The sequence below is a fragment of the Moschus berezovskii genome, chromosome 20 (genome assembly GCF_049115385.1).
Source record: "Moschus berezovskii isolate FMDL1 chromosome 20, NW_MosBer_1.0, whole genome shotgun sequence".
Classification (NCBI taxonomy): Eukaryota; Metazoa; Chordata; class Mammalia; order Artiodactyla; family Moschidae; genus Moschus; species Moschus berezovskii.
In genome coordinates this window covers 12,250,737-12,274,498 of record NC_142479.1, presented here as the reverse complement: position 1 = coordinate 12,274,498, position 23,762 = coordinate 12,250,737, and the positions used below count along the sequence as shown (strand labels likewise).

General features: G+C 38.1%; 1 protein-coding gene across 1 annotated transcript in view; it reads left to right on the top strand.

Moving 5' to 3' along the window:
- The window catches only part of CA10 (carbonic anhydrase 10 (inactive)), a 1,015,669-nt gene that overhangs the window by 477,071 nt on the left and 514,836 nt on the right, over positions 1–23,762 (top strand). The gene's annotated exons all lie outside the window — the stretch shown is intronic.

Here is a 23,762-nt window from a genome sequence, read left to right as displayed (position 1 = left end):
GTTCAGGAGGGGGAACTCATGTAAACCTGGGGCGAATTCATGTCAATGTATGGCAAAACCAACCAATATAATATTGTAAAAAAAAAAAAAAACAAACAAAAAAACAAAAAACATTCAGAAAACAAAGTTCATGGCATCTGGTCCTATCACTTCATGGGAAATAGATGGAAAAAAAGTGGAAACATTGTCAGACTTTATTTTTTGGGGCTCCAAAATCACTGCGGATGCTGATTGCAACCATGAAATTAAAAGACGCTTACTCCTTGTAAGGAAAGTTATGACCAACCTAGATAGCATATTAAAAAGCAGAGACATTACTTTGCCAACAAAGGTCTGTCTAGTCAAGGCGATGGTTTTTCCCGTGGTCATGTATGGATGTGAGAGTTGGACTGTGAAGAAAGCTGATCGCCGAAGAATTGATGCTTTTGAACTGTGGTGTTGGAGAAGACTCTTGAGAGTCCCTTGTACCGCAAGGAGATCCAACCAGTCCATTCTAAGGGAGATCGATCCTGGGTGTTCATTGGAGGGACTGATGCTGAGGCTGAAACTGCAATACTTTGGCCACCTCATGCGACGAGTTGACTCACTGGAAAAGAGTCTGATGCTGGGAAAGATTGGGGGCAGGAGAAGAAGGGGACGACGGAGAATGAGATGGCTGGATGCCATCACCGACTCTGTGGACATGAGTTTGAGGGAGCTCATGGAGTTGGTGATGGACAGGGAGGCCTGGCGTGCTATGATTCATGGGGTCGCGGAGAGTCGGACACGACTGAGCGACTGAATTGAACTGATGGAAAGTTTTCCTTCATGACTTCCTCCCCAGGGCAGGTTTTCATCCCTAAATCCTTTGTCTCTCTTTTCATCTTCATCTTTTGTCCTACCTCATTTTGAAGAGATTTGTTTACCTTTCTGGCTATCTAGGGTCCTCTGCTAGGTTCAGAAGTTGTGTTGTGGAAGATGGTCCACATGCTGATGATCTTTTGATGTATTTGTAGGGGAGAAAATGGCCTCCGCATCCTATTCCTCTACCATCTTATAACCACCCCTTCGTGTGTGTGTATACACACAAGTTCATTGATCTTCCCCAAATAAAATCAAACAAAAGTTTAGTTAATTTTAAAAGCCATGTAATAAAAATGACAGTGCTTTTTTAAACTTCCTTTCCCCACCTTCCCATACTAGTTCGATGTGAATCCTTCCAGATCTGTAGTATGTACATAAACTCTATTCCATCAATGAAGTGGTCCCAGTACCTTAACTGTTATTAAGATGGCCTGAGAAGAATTACACTTTTAGGGAGTACAACTCTCTTCTGAGAGAAGTGCCAAACTAATATTTTGTTCCATGAAAGGAGAATAAATAATGATATGTGGGGTTTTTAAAGGAAAATTTGCTAGAAACACTTTGTGGATTACCTCGAGATGGAGGAAGGTGGCAACGCTGGATGTCTCAGCTGGTTGATTCCAGTCTTGACTCTGCTCTTTCCTGTGGATAGCCACAGTCTTCGCTGATCTGAGCTTGAAAGGGATGGGGAATATCCTTCACTGAGTACCAAGTATAGATATCTACGTCAGGGACATCATTATAGACATGTATCACCATCATAAACCTAACTGTGAGAAGTCAGTCTTAACAGTCACATCTTGGGAAAGTCAGCCACATTTAGTTGTATCATTTGAAGCTAGAAGTTAGATTGATATCCTCTCCCAAAACCTATTTACACACACATACACACACACAAACCACACAACACATACATGCACAATTCACATTTGGCATTCATGAGGCTCTAAGGTTTTAGGACAACTTGGGGGATGGGAAACCAAAAGTGAGAGAGATCATGGATTCCTTGCACTAAGTTATATGAGTTGGGAAATTTTTTTCTTTTTTTATGATCAGCTGGGGAAAATAGAGGTATGATGATATAATGCTATGAATTTATGAATGTTTTTTTTCATTTATGTATATTTTTATGTATGTATACAGATATCTTTATGCATATATAAACATATCTTTACACATATAAAATATATATATGAACATTTATGACATAGTTAATACTGTATGTGTCATTTTATTTTGCAACTTTCTTTCATTCTGTTTTTTCTTTTCTTATTAGCCAAAAGCATAAGATAGGTACATATTTTAAAGTCAGGCCATATATGTCTATTCTTTCTTTTCAGCCACTGTGAAAGTATTCCACAGTGTTAAACATGATCCTATTAATGAACCTTTAGAATACATCTGCTTTATTAATACAAACAATATTTCTTCTAACATTTTGCATTTGAGCAAGCATCCTAACAGAGCCAAAAAGTCACAAACTTCTAATTGTGATGGATTCTGCTGAATTATTCTTCCCTGTCCTGTTTATCAGAACTTTATAAGAGGTTCCTTTTTGCCTTTAGCCTTGCCAGCCTGGATATTATCAGTTTTAAATATTTTTGCTAATCTGGTATGTAAAAAATGCTCTCATTGTTGACAGAATTTACCTTTTCCTGATTGCTAGTGAGGTTCATCACACTTCTTGATTGCTAGTGAGGTTCATCACCTTTGCATATGTTTATTTGCTTTTTGTATTTTCAATGACTTATCTATTCTTATACCTTGATCTATTTTTCTATTAGATAAACCTCTCATATTGATTATCAGTTTTTTATACATTATGAATATGAACCATTTTTCTGTTTTAGATGTTGCAATTTTTTTTCTATTTTATCAACTTTTTTAAAAATATATTTTTAGTGACCTTTGCTGGCATACAGAAACTTCAACTTTTAATATGTACAAACTGTGATTCTTTTCCTTTGTGGTTTCTGGTTTCGTCCTTGCTTGGAAAGACTTCTTTAGCAAAAGATTATAAGATCATCATTCTATTAATTTAATCATTGTGTTTTTTACATCTCAGAATTAGTCTATTTCATGGTGAAGTAATCTGCCTAACATTTTCCAGTTACTTAGTTTATTGAATGAATTATGCATCACCACTAATTTAAAATATGACTAAGTTCCTCTATGTATGTGGGTTTGTACTATGCTTTCTGTTTTAGTTTCTCTCTTCATATATTAATTCACCAATATCACAGGGCTAATTGTTGTTGTCTTATCATTTGATATGTTTTCACCTCTAACTTTTTAAAAAATCTTGCTTCTACGTAGGTATTTTACCTACTTATTTATTTTTTATTACCTAAACCTACTGGATATGTCAAGAAGGGAGATTGACAGTCCACTTTTCTGCAGAAATTTGGCAGTCAATTTCAGATCACCAGTAGTACCACAGTAAGAAAGTTTTCTGACATAAAATATGATATATTAATAGAAAACTACAATAAACTCAACTTATCAGAAGTCAAATGCTATTGAAAAGATAATTTGTTATTCACAGTTCTCAAAGGAAGCGGGCATGCCACATAATAGGGAGTCACATGGGGGAGCACCAAGGTCTATCAAGAACTTAGAAAACACACAAGTTATGAGTTTTGAGTTAAGTTTTATTGGGGCAAACTGAAGACTTCAGTCTGGTAGACAGCACCTCAGATACCTCTGAGAAATTGCTCCAAAGAGGCAGGAGGGAATGCCAGTATATGTGATTTTGGTGAAGAGGGAATACATGGAATCAAGCACATTTTTTACAGAAGGCTTCTGCAAGTCTTGTGATGCTTTTACTAGTCATGAGGAATAGTCAGCACCATGGAGGATTTTAGTGCTTTTCTAGATATGAGGAAATATAAGAATTGGGCTCATAAAATCAGCTTCTGATAATATCTGTATATCTTAAGACCTGTTCTGCCAGTTTTTCCCTGAGCACAGAGTGTCTCATTTCTGCTCTCCACCCTAAACTCCTTACTGTGAGGTGGGGGCGGGGGGGGGGGTGTTGAAAATCAGCAACTGAAGGAGCACATGATTTAATCCTTGTAGAGGTAGACGGCAAGCTTCGATGGTAAACGCCAATTTGTGGTTAACAAGGAGGCTAATAAGAAGGAGGGAATTGTGGGCAAAAGCCCTTATTATGGTTTCCAGGAAAGAACTAGGGAGTCAGGGTAAGACTGAAGTTGGACTCAGTTCAGTTCAGTTCAGTCGCTCAGTTGTGTCTGACTCTTTGCAACCCCAATGAATCACAGCACGCCAGGCCTCCCTGTCCATCACCAACTCCTGGAATTCACTCAAATTCATGTCCATCGAGTCAGTGATGCCATCCAGCCTCTGTCTCATACTCTGTCCTCCCCTTCTCATTCTCTGTCCTCCCCTTCTCCTCCTGTCTCCAATCCCTCCCAGCATCAGGGTCTTTTCCTGTGAGTCAAGTCTTCACATGAGGTGGCCAAAGTATTGGAGTTTCAGCTTTAGCATCAATCCTTCCAATGCACACCCAGGATTGATCTCCTTTACAATGGACTGGTTGGATCTCCTTGCAGTACAAGGGACTCTCAAGGGTCTTCTCCAACACCACAGTTCAAAAGCATCAATTCTTCGGTGATTGGCTTTCTAAAGAGTCCAATTCTCACATCCATACATGACCACGGGAAAAACCATAGCCTTGACTAGACGGATCTTTGTTGCAAAGTAATAGCTCTGCTTTTTAATATGCTATCTAGGTTGGTCATAACTTTCCTTCCAAGGAGTAAGTGTCTTTTAATTTCATGGCTGCATCAGCATCCGCAGTGATTTTGGAGCCCCCAAAAGTAAAGTCTGACACTGTTTCCACTATTTCTCCATCTATTTCCCATGAAGTAATGGGACCAGATGCCATGGTCTTAGTTTTCTGAATGTTGAGCTTCAAGCCAACTTAGGAAACTAAGATGTTGGGCTAGTTTGAATACAGTCAGTAGGCTCTTGGGCATATAAGGGTTATTCCTAGTTGTCTGCTATCTGGCCATGGTTGATTAGAGCAGGTGGATAGTGACCCTGATTGTGAGAGTCTAATAAGGTGGTAGTAGAGGCGTAAACTCTGGAGTAGTTGAGTTGATTATGAAAAGCACACTCACAGGCAAGTTGTTTACTACCTAGTAACTGACTAAATTTGGAATATCAACAAGGGATCAGATATCAAAGTATCAGAATACAAAATATAAATAACATAGTTAGTGCCCATTACTCAAGGAGTGCCAACCTCAGTGAATTTCATTCCTGTACATGTTTCACTGCCTTTCTTTTTTAAAAGAATTAACCTCTCTAATATGAAGTTTGGAAGATTCATTGTATTCCATTCCTGCTGGTCATACTTGATGTCCATGTGGAATTCCTCCAGGATTCTGCTGGAAGCAATTGGCTCTCCTCTATGCAGGGAGATTTTCTTTGGTCTCCTTTAGGCCTCCCTGTACTCTAGTCTTTACTTCCTGCTGAAGCTATCTTATTTGTTTTTTTATTATTCAGAAATTCCTCAAGATTTCTGTTCATGACAATATTCCAGAGTTTTAATGGATTTAATTATTTGCTTTATATTCTTTTGTTCATTTTAATAATATTGGGATAAGTAAAGATATGCTCTTTAACATGCATAATCTTATACAGGGATCCCACCATAGGTTTAGTCAAATGGAAGAGGGAGGGGATAAAATCGATGTGTTAGGAAGATAGTATTGGCAGAAGTAAGGAAGATGAATAGAGGAAAAGGATAATGGAGTTCATCTAGAAGTTGCACTTGTGTTACTATTTGTAGTATTTGAGTTCCTAATGATTCCAATTCTAATGGTCTATTCTGAAAGAAAAAAAAAAAGCAGAGCTACAAGTAAAAATATATATATAAACAATATTCCTCATAGAATGACGTTCAAAACTCAATGAGACTCTCACTCAGGCAGAGTGCTTGTCATTGAATGAGCAAATTTGAAAAATATTTAATGGGCCCATTCAGTTCAGTTCAGTTCAGTCACTCAGTCGTGTCCGACTGTTTGCGACCCCATGAATCACAGCATGCCAGGCCTCCCTGTCCATCACCAACTCCATGAGCTCCCTCAAACTCATGTCCATCGAGTCGGTGATGCCATCCAGCCATCTCATTCTCTGTCGTCCCCTTCTCCTCCTGCCCCCAATTCTTCCCAGCATCAGAGTCTTTCCCAGTGAGTCAACTTGTCACATGAGGTGGCCAAAGTATTGGAGTTTCAGCTTTAGCATCAGTCCTTTCAATGAACACCCAGGATCGATCTCCTTTTGAATGGACTGGTTGGATCTCCTTGCAGTACAAGGGACTCTCAAGAGTCTTCTCCAGCACCACAGTTCAAAAGCATCAATTCTTCAGCTATCAGCTTTCTTCACAGTCCAACTCTCACGTCCATACATGACCACGCGAAAAACCATAACCTTGACTAGACGGACCTTGGTTGGCAATGTAATGTCTCTGCTTTTTAATATGCTATCTAGACTGGTCATAACTTTCCTTCCAAGGAGTAAGTGTCTTTTAATTTCATGGCTGCATCAGCATCCGTAGTGATTTTGGAGCCCCAAAAATAAAGTCTGACACTGTTTCCACTGTTTCCCCATCTATTTCCCATGAATTGATGGGACCAAATGCCATGATCTTTGTTTTCTGAATGTTGAGCTTCAAGCCAAATTTTTCACTCTACTCTTTCACTTTCATCAAGAGGCTTTTTAGTTCCTCTTCACTTTCTGCCATAAAGGTGGTGTCATCTTCATATCTGACGTTATTGATATTTCTCCCAGCAATCTTGATTCCAGCTTGTGATTCTTCCAGCCCAGCTTTCCTCATGATGTACTCTGCATATAAGTTAAATGAGCAGGGTGACACTACACAACCTTGACGTACTCCTTTTCCTATTTGGAACCATTCTATTTTTCCATGTCCAGTTCTAACTGTTGCTTCCTGACCTGCATACAGGTTTCTCGAGAGGCAGGTCAGGTGGTCTAGTATTCCCATCTGTTTCAGAATTTTCCACGGTGGTTGATATTTTCTGCACTAAAGAAATAAAAGCTTATATTCACACAAAATGCTGTAAATGAGTACTTATCAGAGCATTATCCATAATAATGGAAAACAACCTAATTCCCTTCAGTGGATAAATGGATGAAAAAACTGTGCTACATCCGTAAAATGGAATGCTACTTGGAAATAAAAATAAATGAACTGCTGACTCTTTCAACAACATGGAAGAATCTCAAATATGTTCTACATAGCAGAAGAAACCAGTATCAGAAAGCTGCTTATTGTATTTCATTTATATGACATTATGGAAAAGACAAGACTATAAGGATAGAGAGCAATAGTTGCCAAGGTAAAAACTGGCTGGCACTAAGCAGGTGAGTGTCAATACAAAGGGGCCATATGAGGAAAATATTGGAGACAATGGAATTGTTAATGTATCTTTATTGATGGTGGGTGCACAAATTCATACGTGTGCTAAAATTCAGTGTACTTTATACACTCCCTAAAATGGAGTTTTATTTTACATAAATCATTTTTTAAATGGAAAACAATCTGAAAAGTAAAAAACACAAAAGAGGACATAGAAACTTGTCTATGACACAAACCTTGAGGTGATGGAGTTTTTCAGTCACTGCGTCATGTTTGACTCCTTGTGACCCAAAGATTGAAGCACATCACACTCCCTTGTCTTTCACTATCTCCTAAAGCTTTTTCAGATTCAATTCCATTGATTCAGTGATGTTATCTAACCATTTCATCCTCTGTTGCCCCTTCTCCTTCTGCCACCAATCTTCCCAGCATCAGGGTCTTTTCAAGTGAGTCAGTTCTTTGTGTCAGGTGGCCAAACTATTGGAGTTTTGGCTTCGGCATCAGACCTTCCAGTGAATATTCAGGGTTGATTTCCTTTAGGATTGACTAGTTTGATCTCTTTGCCCTCCAAGGGACTCTCAAGACTCACTTCTAGCCCCACAATTTGAAAGCATCAATTCTTCAGTGCTCAGCTTTCCTCATGGTCCAACTCGCACATCCATACATGATTACTGGGAAAACTATAGCTTTGACTAGACAGACTTTTGTTGGCAAAGTGATTTCTCTGCTTTTTAATATGCTGTCTAGGTTTATCATATTTTTCCTTGCAAGGAGCTAGTCTCTTTTAATTTCATGGCTGCATTCATCATCCACAGAGATTTCAGAACTCAGGAAAATAAAATCTGTAACTTCTTCACTTTATCCCCTTCCAATTTCCATGGGCTGATGGGACTAGATGTCGTGATCTTTGTTTTTTGAATGTTTAGTTATAAGCCCACTTTTTCATTCCCCTCTTTACTCACTCATGAAGAGTTTCTTTAATTCCACCTTTCTTTGCCGTTAGAGTGATATCATCTTCATATCTTAGGTTGTTGATATTTTTCCTGGCGATCTTAATTTCACCTTGTGATTCATCTAGCCCATCATTTTGTATGAAGTTCTCTGCATATAAGTTTAATAAGCGTGATGACAATATACAGCTTTGTCATACTTTTTTCCCAATTTTGAACCAGTCTTTTGTTCTATGTCTGCTTCTTACTGTTGCTTCCTGACCTTCATACAGGTTTCTCAGGAAACAGGTAAGGTTTTTTGATATTTTCATCTCTTTCAGAATTTGCCACAGTTGATTATGATCTAGATAGTCAAAGGCTTTAATATAGTCAATGAAGCAGAAGTAGGTGTTCTTTTCCTTTCTTCATGACATAATGAGTGTTGGCAATTTGATCTTGTGTTCCTCTGCCTTTTCTAAATCCAGCTTATACATCTAGAAGTTCTTGGTTCGTGTACTGATGAAGCCCAGCTTGAGCGATTTCGAGAATAACCTTACTGGTGTGTGAAATGAGCACAATTGTACAATCGTTTGAACATTGTTTGACATTGCCATTCTATGGGATTGGAAAGAAAACACCTCTTCTAGTCCTGTGGTCACTGCTGAGTTTTCCAAATTTGGTGATATATTAAGTACAACACTTTAACAGCATCATCCTTTAGGATTTGAAATGGGTCAGCTGGAATTTCATCACCACACCACTACTTGCTTGCTTTGTAGTAATACTTCCTAAGGCCCACTTGACTTTGCACTCCAAGATGTCTGACTCTAGGGGAGTGGCCACACTATCGTGGTTATCCTCATCATTAAGACTTTTTTTGAATAGTTATTCTGTGCATTCGTGTCATCTCTTCTTAATCTCTTCTGCCTCTGATAGATCCTTACTATTTTTGTCCTTTATTATGCCCTTTTTCGCATGAAATGTTCCCTTGATATCTCCAGTTTTCTTGAAGAGATCTCTAGTCTTTCTCGTTCTTTTATTTTCCTCTGCTTCTTTGCATTGATCACTGAAAGGCCTTTTCATCTCTCATCTCTCTATTCTTTGGAACTCTGCATTCAGTTTGGGTATATCTCTCCCTTTCTCCTTTGCTTTTCAGTTCTATTCTTTCCTCAGCTATTTGTAAAGTCTCCTCAGACAACTACTTTGCCTTACTTCATCTCTTTATATTTTGAATGATTTTGGTCATGGCGTCCTGTACAGTTTTATGAACCTCTGTACATAGTTTTTCATCCACTCTGTCTACCAGATTTAATCCTTTGAATCTAACAATAAAATGAATAATAATTAATAAAAATTATAAATAAATAAGGGATTTGATTTAGGTCATACTTGAATGGCCTGGTGATTTTCCCTATTCTTTTTTTTTTTTCATTTTAAGTCTTAATTTTGCAATAAGGAATTCATATAGTGAAAATATATAATCAATCTGATTTGGTATTGATCATTTGTTGACATTAATGTGTAGAGTCGTCTCTTCTGTTTTTGGAAAAAGGTATTTGCTATGACCAGTATGTTCTCTTGACAAAACTCTGTTAGCCTTTGTCCCGCTTCATTTTGTATTCCAAGGCCAAACTTTCCTGTTACTCCAGGTATCTCTTGACTTCCTACTTTTGTCTTCCAATCCTCTAGGATGAAAAGGACTTTTTTTTTTTTTTTTTGGTGTAGTTCTAGAAGGTCTTCATAGAAAGGGTCACCTTCAACTTTTTCAGCATCAGTCATTGGGTCATATACTTGGATTATTGTAATATTGAATGGTTTGCCTTGGAAACGAAACAAGATCATTCTGTTGTTTTTGAGATATCACCCAAATATTGCATTTTGGACTCTTTTGTTTACTAGGAGGACTATTCCATTTAATCTAAGGGATTCTTGCCCACAATAGTAGATATAATGGTCATCTGAATTATTATAAACTTTTCCATTTTCTTCCATTTTAGTTCACTGATTTCTAACTTGTTGATGTTCACTCTTGCCATCTCCTGCTTGACCATGTCCACTTTACCTTGATTCATGGACCTAACATTCCAGGTTCTTATGCAATATTATTCTTTACAGCACCAGCCTTTACTTTCACCACCAGACACATCCACAACTGTATATCATATCCGTTTTGGCCCAGCTGCTTCATTATTTCTGGAACTATTCATATCTGCCCTCCACTCTTTCCCAATAGCATATTGGACACTTTCTGACCTGGGGAGCTCGTCTTACACTGTCATATATTTTTGCCTTTTCATGCTATTCATGGGCTTCTCGTGGCAAGAATACTGAAGTGGTTTGCCATCATCTCCTCCAGTGGGCCACATTTTGTCAGAACTCTTCAGTATGACCCATCTATCTTCAGTGACTCTGCATGGCATGGTCATAGTTTTGAGTTACACAAACTCTTTAGCCATGGCAAGGTTATGATCCATAAATGGGAGTGATTAAGTAAGCAGTAGAATGTAGATCCGTTCAGCATTCTTCTCTATTACATAAAGCTGTCTCACAAGGACGGTGAACTATGAACAGAGTTTAAATGACTTCTATGATCAAAGATATTTGTTTTTTATTGTGTTTACTGTTGTGAGTATTAAGTTTATTCATAGTAAGTTGTATACTTTTGTAGTAATGCCATAGCTCTGTCTAAAATCCAGGCACAGTTTAAAATGACTCTCCTTACTCTGACTACCACTCACCCGACTCATACAAGATACCCAAGGGTAAGTGTGGAGACATGCCAACAACGGAGTGATCCAGTTCAAGATGTTGTATCCTTAGGTATAGTAGACAGGCTGTAGGAGTGATAGAAGCACCAAGTTTCATGTTTTAGTGTTATTTCAACTCATATCTACATTTTATTTGTTAGGCCTTTGGTTTGTAATACTCTTACAACTTTTAGCTCTAATAGTGAACAGTTGCCTGAGGTGCCATAAACAAAGCAAGGCAATGTTTTCAGCATATTTTACTTTTGGAGCAAGGTTAATGTCATACACCTTGCTAATAATGAGGTGATATTCAAGAACCCAGCTCTCTGTCATTCATTTGACATTTTTGGTGCTTGTGATCAGAGTCTATTCTAATCAACTCTGTTCACATCCTGATATTTTGATTGTTGAAACAAGTATTATTGCTTAGGAAAGAACTTGGAAAGGACTTGAGTAAAAGAACACAGAAAGGAAAAGGGATTTTTAGATATGTGAAAATAATTACTCCTAGAGCAGGTGCTAAGATGGCAGTTTTAAAATGGAATTAATAAATAAATGTTGGGGTCCGATGCTACCTCCACTAGGATTAATCATAAATGAACACAAAACTGAATCTTGGAGTTCAAACAAAACATTTCCAAGCAATGCCATCCTCTCTCAGTTTATCCATGGAATGACCTTATTTTCCCAGTTCAGTAGCTACTGTGTAGTTCTGTCCATGAAAGCCACAGTCCGTGAAAACAGATTTAGAAAAGTGTTCTGGCTTTTCAGGAATGAATATGCCTTTCTCTCACAGTATGCACGGAAAGATCATAAAACGAATTATTCTAATTGAAAGCCATTGTGAGCTGGGTCTTTTTCTTCTACAGAGAAAGGAGGGTTGATGAATATGAAAAGAAAAAAAAGAGATTCACATTTACTAAATAATTTTTTTCATGCCAGACACAATACTAGATGTTTTATACTCACTGTACTATGTTCCTGTAAATTCCTCCCCAAACCGTGTTTATTAGTCATGGTTCAGCTGCAGAACACAAACAACTGCTTGGTCACTTTAAGTTGTTTAACACAACTTGAAACATCCCTAGAAGAGCTGGAGGAGGACTAAAGTTTGGACTTTCAGGAACAACATTTTGGACACCAGGGGAGATTCTCCTACTGCACAGACGGAAAGAATGGAATCAGAGGTCGACTGCATCAAGCACAATTGCCTCTCAATCCTCACCCCCCACAGCCAATCATGAACACTGGAACTCTGCTGCAGAAAAGCCCAGTGTCTCCACAACTATACTTAACAACATGAGCCAAGAAATGAAAAATCGGCCTCTGCCTTGCATCTGCATTCCAAGTCCTACACAGGTGCATTCTATTGGTAGAATATAATTCATATCTGAATGCTAGCTACAGGAATGTCTGGTAAGTAAGTATAATTTTTGCCTTGTAGCCTCTGCAGTACTGAGAGCAGAATAATTTGGAGTTCTGGCTACCTAATTCATTACACCCTGTGAAGTATCAATGCTACTAGATGAAGAAAAAGAAGATCCTAGAAGTTAGATAATTTGAACAAGATACAGCTCCAGAAAGAATGAAGATGGTGAAGCCAAAATAGATAAAATGCCCAGTGGTGGCTGTGTCTGGTGATGAAAGTTGACTCTGATGCTGTGAAGAATGATAATGCATAAGAAGTTGGAATCTTAGCTTCGTGAAACCACGCAAATTGGAAGTGGTCAAACAGGAGATGGCAAAAATGAACATTGATATCAATGAATCATTGACACAATGATATCAGTGAGCTAAAATGGATGTAAATGGGCAAATTTAATTCAAATGAGCATTATATCTACTAATGTGGGCAAGAATCCCTTAGAAGAAATGGAGTAGCCCTCATAGTCAACAAAAGAGAATGAAATACAGTACTTGGATTAAACCTCAAAAATGACAGCATGATCCTGGTTAAGGCAAACCATTCAGTATCACAGTAATTCAAGCCTATGCCCTAACCATTAATACAGAAGAAACTGAAGTTGAATGGTTCTATGAAGACCAACAAGACCTTCTAGAAGTAACACACACACACACACACACACACAAAGATATCCTTTTCATCATAGGGGATTGGAATGCAAAGTATGAAATCGAGAGATTCCTGCTGTAACAGGCAAGTTTGGCCTTGAATTACAAAATTAAACAGGGCAAATGCTAACAGAGTTTTGCCAAGAAAACTCACCATTATAGCAAACAATTTATTTCAAACATCTCTTCCAAAAGAAAAGAAATACCCATCTGAATGAAGCGTTCTAAAGAATAGCAAGAAGAGATGAGAAAGCCTTCCTAAGTGAACAAGGCAACGAAATAGAGGGAAACAACAGAATGGAAAAAACTAGAGATATCTTTAAGGAAACTAGAGATTACAAGGGAATTTTCCTTAAAAGATGGTCAAAATAAAGGACAAGCAGAAAATATTAAGAAGAGGTGGAAAGAATACACGAAGAACTGTACAAAAAAGGTCTTAATGACCCAGATAACCACAATGGTGTAATCACTCATCTAGAACCAGAAATCCTGGAGTGTGAAGTCAAGTGGACCTTAGGAAGCATTACTACAAATAAAGCTCATGGAGATGATGAAATCCCAGCTAAGCTATTTCAAACCCTAAAAGATGATGCTGTTAAAGTGTTGCACTCACTATGTCAGCAAATTTGTAAAACTCAGCAATAGCCACAGGACTGCAAAAGTCAGTTTTAATTTCAATCTCAAAGAAGGACATTGTGAAAGAATGTTCAAACTACCACAAAATTGCACTCGTTTTATATGCTAGCAAGGATAATCCTCAAAATCCTTCAAACTAAGCTACAACAGTCAGTGAACCAAGAACTTCCAGATGTACAAGCTGGATTTAGAAACAAGAGATAAAATTGCCCATACCATTGCTCAGATATGCAGATAACACTACCCTTATGGCAGAAAGTAATGGCCAATTCTTTGGCCACCTGATGCAAAGACTGACTGATTGGAAAAACTCTGATACTGTGAAAGATTGAAGGCAGGAGGAGAAGGGGATAACAGAAGATGAGTTGGTTAGATGGCATCACCACTGACTCAATGGACATGAGTTTGAGAAAGCTCTGGTTGTCAATGATGGACAGGGAAACCTGGGGTGCTGCAAATCATGAGATCTCAAAGAGTCAGACAGTACTGAAAGACTGAACAACAGCAGCAACGAGATTATACAAGCTGGGAAGCAGTAGTACTAACATTTGAACCTACATCAGTCTGTTAACAAAGTTATTCATTGGGTGCTTATTCTATTCTTTATGGGCTTCCCTCATGGTTCAAATGGTAAAGAATCTGCCTGCAGTGTAGGAGACCCAAGTTCAATCCCTGGTTCAGGATGATCCCCTGGAGAAGGAAATAGCATCCCACTCCAGTATTCTTGCCTGAAGAATTCCATGGACAGAGGAATCTGGCTGGCTGCAGTCCATGGGGTTGCAAGGAGTTGGACAGGACTGACAGACTGGCACTTTTACTTTTATTTCATTCTATTCTATATATTACTCTGAGTGCCTTAACATATCATCCTTTTTAATCTTTATATCTCTGTTATATAAATATTAAGATCCCCATTTTTCAGATGAGAACAACACAATACAGAGACATAGATAAACAGACATAAATAAACTTCCATAAAGCACACAGTCAATTAGGAATAGAGCTAGTATTCTTAGATGCTGTAGTTCAATGCTTCTAGTCTTTCCACTGCAGCATGCATAGTCTTGACTAGTACAGTGGGCTTTTGACTAGCACCACTGTTGATATCCATTTACCAAGGAACTTCTTTGGACATCAACAGTCCATTCATCATAAAATATAGTGATAATCCTCTGGAAGTCTTTGTGTGCTCATAGCTAACTGATGTGGAATATTTTGGACTCTTAAAAAGCAAAATATTCAGTATGGTATGGTAAAAATTTAGTAAATTAATCTCTGAAAATAAGATTCAAAAGCTTGGTGACTTTGCCTGTTTCCATACTATAAATATTCCCACTCTGATCAATTTGAAGGTACCAATATAATATTAACAAGCTCAAAAAATTTCCGACTATTTAACAATTGACTCTTGCAAATCCAGAAAGAGCCGGATCCAGATAGAACCACAAATAGTCTTTATGATTCAGAACTCAGGATACCCTTACAAGAAAACTTAAATCCTTTTCTACATTTGAATTTCTGACATATATTGAGACATCTTAAACGCTGAAGATATTCTGATAGATGGCGGACAGCAAGATAACAAGGAGAGACTAAGAGATCTCTGAGGGGAAAAATACTAAGTTAAACATGAGCCTATCAGGATGGACTTGATAATATCTGAGGTAACAATGATTTAGTTGCTATTTTTAATTACTTTGGTTTAATTCTCTTGGTTTAACAAGCACTAGAAAGGAAATAAAATGAATATTTTAGGTTTTCAAGACACTTTCTAAGGGAATAGATAAGTGATGAAGCTGACAAAGCTCTATGTCACTGTTCACGTCACTGTCTGGACTAGCTTCTATCCTTTTTGCTAGAAGGAGGAGAAGGTAGTTCCATTCCAGAAACTCATGTGAGCACCAGCAATGACACTGCTTCACGGAGAAGACTGAGTACAACTACTGCCTTCCTCTTCTCCAGGTCTTTAACATCCTATTTCCTAGCTGGATTTTTTTTTTTTTCCTATTTCCTTACTGGTGAAAATTCTCTCAGTCAAAGTTCAAATACCATCTTATACATTATACTTTCTCAAAGTCTTCAGAGTTGAAATTAGTCATTCTTTCCTTCGCTTATTTTCTTTTTTAAATGACATGTTTTGTTCTTACTGGCGTTTTTATTAACTGCCTATATGTGAGTTTTGACAATAGTTGGTGAACTCTCTAATAGCAGGGATGGTAGCTTATTTGTATCTGCAACTCTGCTTACATAAGCAAATGATCACTAAGAATGCTGGCATTCCTAATATAGCATGAGTAGGAGCATCTAATGCACTTCCCAAGAAAGAATCTGGGAGGAAGCTAAAGGGGAGGAAAGTAAGGAGGGGAGGAAGGAAGGGAGAGTGGACGAGAGGGTAGGGAGGAAAGAGGGAAGGATGTTTACCTCCCAACGCATTCATTATTGTCTCAAAGTTGGGAGTATATTTTCCCCCATGAACTGAGATTAAAAACATGGTTTTAGAGAAAATCCATTTAGAACATCTTAGAACTACCTACCTGAGAAGCTTCTTTCATGATATAAGTGCATCTATCTGTATTTCCTATTTGTGAATCATCTTTCAAGTGATATACATGTTCTCCATGAAAATTATTCACCAGAGGGATTGTCCTTGGATAAACCATTGACTAGAGGCTAAAGCATTATTTCAGTCAATGTGCCAATGCCTCCTTGATAGAAAATGCTTCTATGATGCAAACACGTTCATCACTTTGTGTTTCTCTCAGTATATCAATAAGTGTTCATTGTATAATATATGTGTGCTTACAGTATTTATAATACATTGGATGTATATGGTTGGTTCCCCATGCCTCAAAGAACAACTGATTTATTTCATAATTTTTATGGACTATTTTGGACATCCCAGGTGGCGTTGAACCCACCTGCCAATGCAGGAGACTTGAGAGATGTGGGTTTGATCCCTTGGTCAGGAAGATCCCTGGAGGAGGGCATGACAACCCTCTCCAGTGTTCTTGCCTGGATAGAAGAGCCTGCTAGGCTACAGTCCACAGGGTCACAAAGAGTTGGACACACTGAAGCGAGATAACATGCGTGGACTATTTTATATCCTCAACATCAAATCCATTCCCTTTGCATGCATATTTTGTAGCACCTTGATGGGTTTATTTGATTTGACCTAGTGTTTTAATGACTGGGGAAGGGCATGGCAAACGCCCCTAGGTCTCTTGCCTAGAGAATCCCTTGGGCAGAGACTGGCAGGCTGCAGTCCATAGGGTTGCACTGAGTCAGACACAACTGAAGAGACTAAGCAGCAGCAGTGTTTTAATGAGAGCATGGCTGTAGGGAGAGCGCATTAACTCACAAAAATAATCATTCATTCAAGTCATTGCAGAGTGTGATCCTGCCCTCAAATGATTTGTGAACTGCCAGTGTTTTCATGATGGGCTAAATAGCATAGCATGGACTGTAAAGCTATGCCTCAAGAGAAGGTAGTGGTGATTCCTGAATCAGCAGGTCAATCTCTTGAAGAGACCACTAATTTTATAAATAAAGTCAGTCATTACCATAACTGTGTCACTGGGTTCAATTCTATGTGATTCTTTCCTTCTGAATTTCTACTTCCTTATAGGGATAGTGTAAGACAGAGCATAGTGATGATAGGTCAGATCCTAGAATCCTAAAAGTTCACGCACCAGTGTAATGGTCTAAATAAATACTAATTAAAGAATGATATGGGTAGGAAGGCCTGAGGCTTCATTTTGGATAACACCTGAACTCTTCTTCCCTCTCAGTTTTGGGGAAACCACTCCTAAACTCCAAATTTTTGCATCCTTATCTTTTTGGTGCCCTAGTTTTTAATTGGTAAGGGGAATGACCTTGTATCCTAAGACAAAGCATATTTATTTGTAATAGTACAACCACCCATCCTTCTTACCATGGTGTCACCTCAGATTATCTATTTTTTTTTAACATTTTTTTTATTATTATTATATTGGTTGGTTTTGCCATACATGACATGAATCCGCCCTGGGTGTACATGAGTTCCCCTTCCTGAACCCACCTACCTCCTCCCCTTATCCTCCATCTGGGTCATCCCCGTGCACCAGCCCCGAGCATCCTGTATCATGCGTCGAACCTGGACTGGTGATTTGTTTCACATATGATAATAAACATGTTTCAATGCCATTCTCCAAAATCATCCCACCATCACCTTCTCCCACAGAGTCCCCCAGACGGATGGGGTGGGGAGGGAGAAGGGAGGGGGTTCAGGGTGGGGCGACATGTACAACCATGACCGATTCATGTCGATGTATGGCAAAATCCATCACAATATTATAAAGTAATTATCCTCCAATTAAATTAATTAAAAAATTAAAAACAAAAAACATCTCAGGTGTAGTGATAGCGTTTGGAAGTCTGCCTGATTCCCAGAGTAACTTGTCCTATTAAGGTCTATGTTTGTGCTAGATTGCAGTATCTGAAACACATTAATTCATTCAGTACATGTTTTAGCATTCTTTTTCAGTGGTCTAGTAGGTGCCAGACACTTGATAAGACACGCACTCTCTTTCTAAATCTTCTTTAACGCCAGTTCATGTCAGACTCACCTGTGGGTGATAACACAATATGGGAATCTCTTGAGAGAGGGCTCAAATTGGCACTAAACCTGAAAGGGCTTGCTTTATGAAGCTTCTGATCTTTCCAAAGATGCTAAATGGGTTCTCATAGACATCTCTCTAAAGTGATAGGGGAGCCCAAACAGTGCAATGACAAACTTCATCTGAGGTAGTTGAGGCCAGTTTCCCAAAGATTTGACATCCAGACTCTTTCTCATCCCTTGATTTTTTTCCCTACTCTATCAGATAAACTCCTTTCACTCTTTTCCACATCCTGAGTCATGATAGCTATCCAGGATACTGAAACCTGCCTTCTACATGTTCATCATATGAAATAATAGCAAGGATCTGGAAAAGAGACTCCTGTTTAAGTTCCAGGTGAGTTTTTCACTGTTTCCTGAGAATCTCTTTTATTAACCAAACTTGAGAGCCACACAAGTAAACTTATACAGTTTATAAGTATGAACTGAGGCCCCAAAAGATCACAAAGAATTCATGGCAGGACTAAGACCAGATTCCAGCCTTCCTGATTTTAAAGTACTTAGTCTTCCCATGACAGTGGGTTCCCTCTGACCTCCTTTCTTTGCCCTCAAAAATTCTGCTTATGCATTTTAAGTGGTTTGTGGTCATCAAAGGGGTATACATGAGAATTCATTGTTCAAGACTGAGATTTTTCGGTTTAACTTCAATAGTGATTAACTTCTTAACCTTAAGATTGTATTAATTTTTTGTACCTGGCCTTAGTTATCAATAGTAGCCTTATTATTTTTTCATAATTGATAACTTTTTTAAAAAATTTATTTTAATTGGAGGCTAATTACTTTACATTATTGTATTGGTTTTGCCATATATTGACATGAATCTGCCCCGGGTGTACATATTTTCTCCATCTTGAACCCCCCTCCCACATCCCTCCCCATCCCATCCCTCTGGTTCATCCAAGTACACCAGCCCTGAGCATCTTGTGTCATGCATCGAACTTGGACTGGCGATTCGTTTCACATACGATAATATACATGTTTCAATGCCATTCTCCAAAATCATCCCACCCTCGTCCTCTCCCATAGACTCCAAAAGACTGTTCTATACATCTGTGTCTCTTTTGCTCTCACATACATGGTTATCATTATCATCTTTCAAAATTCCATATATATGCATTAATATACTGTATAGGTGTTTTTCTTTCTGGCTTACTTCACTCTGTATAATAGGCTCCAGTTTCACCCACATCATTAGAACTGATTCAAATTATGATTTGGGAGAATGACATTGAAACATGTATGTTGTCATATGTGAAACGAATCACCAGTTCAGGGTCGATGCATGTTACAGGATGCTCGGGGCTGGTGTGCAGGGATGACCCAGAGGGAGGATAAAGGGAGGAGGGAGGTGGGAGGGGGGATCAGGAAGGGGAACACCAGGGGCGGATTCATGTCAATGTATGGCAAAACCAACCAATATAATATTGTAAAATAATTAGCCTCCAAAAAAAATTCAAATTAATAACTTTTATTTCAGCTTTAATTTTGAAAGACATTATCACTGAAAAATCTTTGCAATAAAAATGCAGAGTGGTAGTTATCAGATAAAAATTGTTCATTAAGGATAGAGAAGGATTGCAGGCAGATTCTTTGCCAGTTGAGCCACAGTTCAGTTCAGTTCAGTTCAGTGGCTCAGTCGTGTCCGACTCTTTGCGACCCCATGAATCAGAGCACGCCAAGCCTCCCTGTCCATCACCAACTCCTGGTGTTCACTCAAACCCACCTCCACCGAGTCGGTGATGCCATCCAGTCATCTCATTCTCTGTCGTCCCTTTCTCCTCCTGCCCCCAATCCCTCCCAGCATCAGTCTTTTCCAGTGAGTCAGCTCTTTGCATGAGGTGTCCAAAGTATTGGAGTTTCAGCTTTAGCATCAGTCCTTCCAGTGAACACCCAGAACTGATCTCCTTTAGAATAGTAGCCTTATTATTAACTATTGATACTGAGTAATTATTAATAGTTTTCTTTTTGTATAGAGTTTCCTTTTGACTTTTTTCACTATTGCATTTTAGGTTTAAAAACTAATGTATTATAAACATTAGCATCATTCTGTGTCACTATATTTTTAATATCTTTAGAGGGGTATAAGTCTTTTTTTAAAGTAATGTGCTCCTATTAAATGTGATTAGAACAAATTAGACATTATGTGAATTTGAATTGTGAATATATGTATATATGTTTGTGTTTATGTATAATTTTTAATAAAAAGTCTTAGGCTTCATAGCTAACTTGTAATTTCTTCCTATAAGATTTCTTTGAGAATGATCATTAATGTCCAACATCAACCTTCTTGGGCAAGACCTGAGGAGGGTGAGTGATTATATAAACACTGAGCTGTGTCCAACAGAGCTGCTTATGAGTGTTGTTTGTGAGGGAGAGGGATGTCTTAAGGTCAAACAGGAGATGTCAAGATACCAGGTGGTTAGGCTGAGTGGTGCTGGATCAGAATAAATAAATAAATAAATATTTTAGCTGGAGATTAGAGATACTGCTAAATCAAGGCCACAACCCTGCTGAATTTATTAATAGGGAGGCTAGATGATCAGGAGCTATAGCATCAAAAGTTAGACAAAGATTGGGTTGGGCTCATAGTGTGGAATAATGTCAGTTCAGGGATGAATCTCTTATCTTAACCATTTCAGTGCCTTTTACTGGTGACTTGGTACCCTCATAGTGGGTGGGGCAGGAGATAGCTGCTTTCAGCCATAAGCACCTTTTTAAAGAGTAAGTCAATTTCTTCCAGGAGCAGTACCACAATCATGTATTTGTAACTCACAACAGTAAAAATAACTTGAGCATTATGAGAAAAAGTAGAAGAGATCCTAATGCTTCATGTAAAAACCTTTAAATTCCCATTTCATTAAAAATTCCTCTCTGCAGCTAGTAGCAGAGAATACCATGATTCACCATCTGTGCAGATTAATGTATAATAAAAAAGAAAGAGAGGGAAAGAGCAGCAGATAAGATGAATGTTTTCCCAGATGCAGCAGAAATAAAAAGTAGAGTATCTTTCCTTAACTTTTTTTCACATCTCATCTTACACCTGTTTTATTTGAATCTTGTTACAATTATTAAGGAAAACTCAAATTTATTTGTATTTAAAAGGCTAAATATTGTAGAAACTGTGGGTCATTATCAAACACTTATGCATCTTTCACATTGAAAAGCTTTAGGAATTTGTTGGAAATAATTATGCAACCTTGGCATTTCACTTTAACATTTCCCATTCTGGGAAGATTTCCCCTACTATTTCCAGCTTGAATTCACAGGGCAGAACCTCAGAATATGCACGGGGGGACCACAGATTGCCAGTTGCCTCTAAATCTGAATCTGATCAGTCACAAAAGTGCATTTCATTCATAGGCTGACTTTGCTTCAGTGGACCATTGGATGGTTGTCTTCCAGTAACTAGAGTTTCTGGTAAACTAATATAACCAGTCTTTATTGTTTGTTTTTTGAGTAACTGCAGTATGAGAGATACAAGCTTTGCTTTACTTGCATTGTCTCTTTTAATCCTCACAATCACCTAAAGAAGTAAACACTATTGGCATTCCCACTTTATTGTAGAAGAGACAGAGACAGAATTTGAGGAACATGTTGCATGTCAGCAAATGAATACATATTAAAATTTACCTTAGAATTCAGATCTGTCTCCTTCTAAAGTCCATGCTCTTAACTATTACACTCTACAATCTCATTCAATAATTCGGTTACTTGCTATTCAGTTTGGGTACTTATAAATCCAGCCTTAATATTGGGAATCACATGTCCCTGCAAATCATACTTTTCACTCTCAATATGCCAGAAATCATCATTCCCAGCATCAGAGACCATCTTACTGCAGTTATAGTGGCTAATCAATTCTGCATCAATGCTTACTTATATTCTATGTAGACATGTGGACTCATTTCTTAACAAAATGGTCAGTAGTCTCAGTTTTACATGACTTTTTCTTATAGCATAGGGAAGCCAAAGAAATAAGTCATTCTTATTGCCAACCAAATGGAAATAAATCATTGTGTCATATTCTTCAGTTGGGGATTCCAGGCATTTCTGAGTTTTAAATTTTTTTCTTTATTTATTTTAATTGGAGGCTAATTACTTTACAATATTGTATTGGTTTTGCCATACATTGACATGAATCTGCCATGGGTGAGTTTTAACTTTTTAATCAAGGGGACTATATGAGGAACTATGCATCTTACCATTATTTTCAAATTTTCCCTTTAATTTTTCTACTAATAATTCTACTAATAATTTAACTTCCATTAGAAATATTTTCAGTGTTTATTCATGAGATTTAAAAAACATTAAATGCGACATTTCTACAAAAATTCAAAAAGTAAACATCATATGTCACATGACATATGTGACTATATTAGAAGACATTCCGGGATCAATCCCATGCTCTCTGACTGGCCCTCCTGAAGGTGGTCCATGAAAGTAGAAAGTCAAGAGATAACCAAAATAACAGGCAAGTTTGACCATGGAGTAGAAAATTAAGCAGGACAAAGGCTTACAGAGTTTTCCCAAGAGAACACACTGGTCATGGCAAAACCATCTTCCAAAGTACAAGAGATGACTCTACATGGAGACATCACCAGAAGGTCAATCCTGAGCTGAGAACAGATTGATTATAGTCTTGGCAGCCAAAGATGTTGAATCTCTATATAGACAACAAAAACAAGACCTGGAGCTGACTGTGGCTCAGACCATAAGCTCCATATTGGAAAATTCACGCTCAAATTGAAAAAAGTAAAGAAAACCAATAGGCCATTCATGTATGACCTACACCAAACCCCTTATGGTGGAGGTGAGAAATAGTTTCAAGGGATTAGATCTGATAGACAGAATGCCTGAATAACTATAGACAGAGATTCATGACATTTTACAAGAACCAGTGACCAAAACAGTGTCCAAGAAAAAGAAATTCAACAGTTCAAAGTGAAATGGCCTACAAGTACACACACACACACTCACAAATTAGTCAAAGTTGTTGCCTGACAAACCCTTACAAGTAGCTGAGACACTAAAAGCAATGGAGATAGGGAGAGAAATTTCCAAATGAATGCAGAGTTCCAGAGAATAGCAAGGAGAGATAAGAAAGCCTTCTTAAGTGAAAAATGCAGACAAATAGAGAAAAACAATAGAATGGGAAAGACCAGAGATCTATTTAAAAAATTTAGAGATTCCACAGGAAAATTTCATGCAAGATAGGCACACAAAAGGGCCAAAACAGCAAGGACATAGCAACAGAAGAGATTAAGAGGTGGCAAGATACACAGAAGAACTGTACAAATGACCAAGATAACCATGATGGTGTGGTCACTCACCTAGAACCAGACATCCTGGAGTGTGAACTCAGTGGGCCGTAAGAAGCATTACTACAAACAAAGCTCATGGAATTCCAGCTGAATTATTTCAAATTCTAAAATATACTGTTAAAATGTTGCACTTAATATGCCAGCAAATAGGGA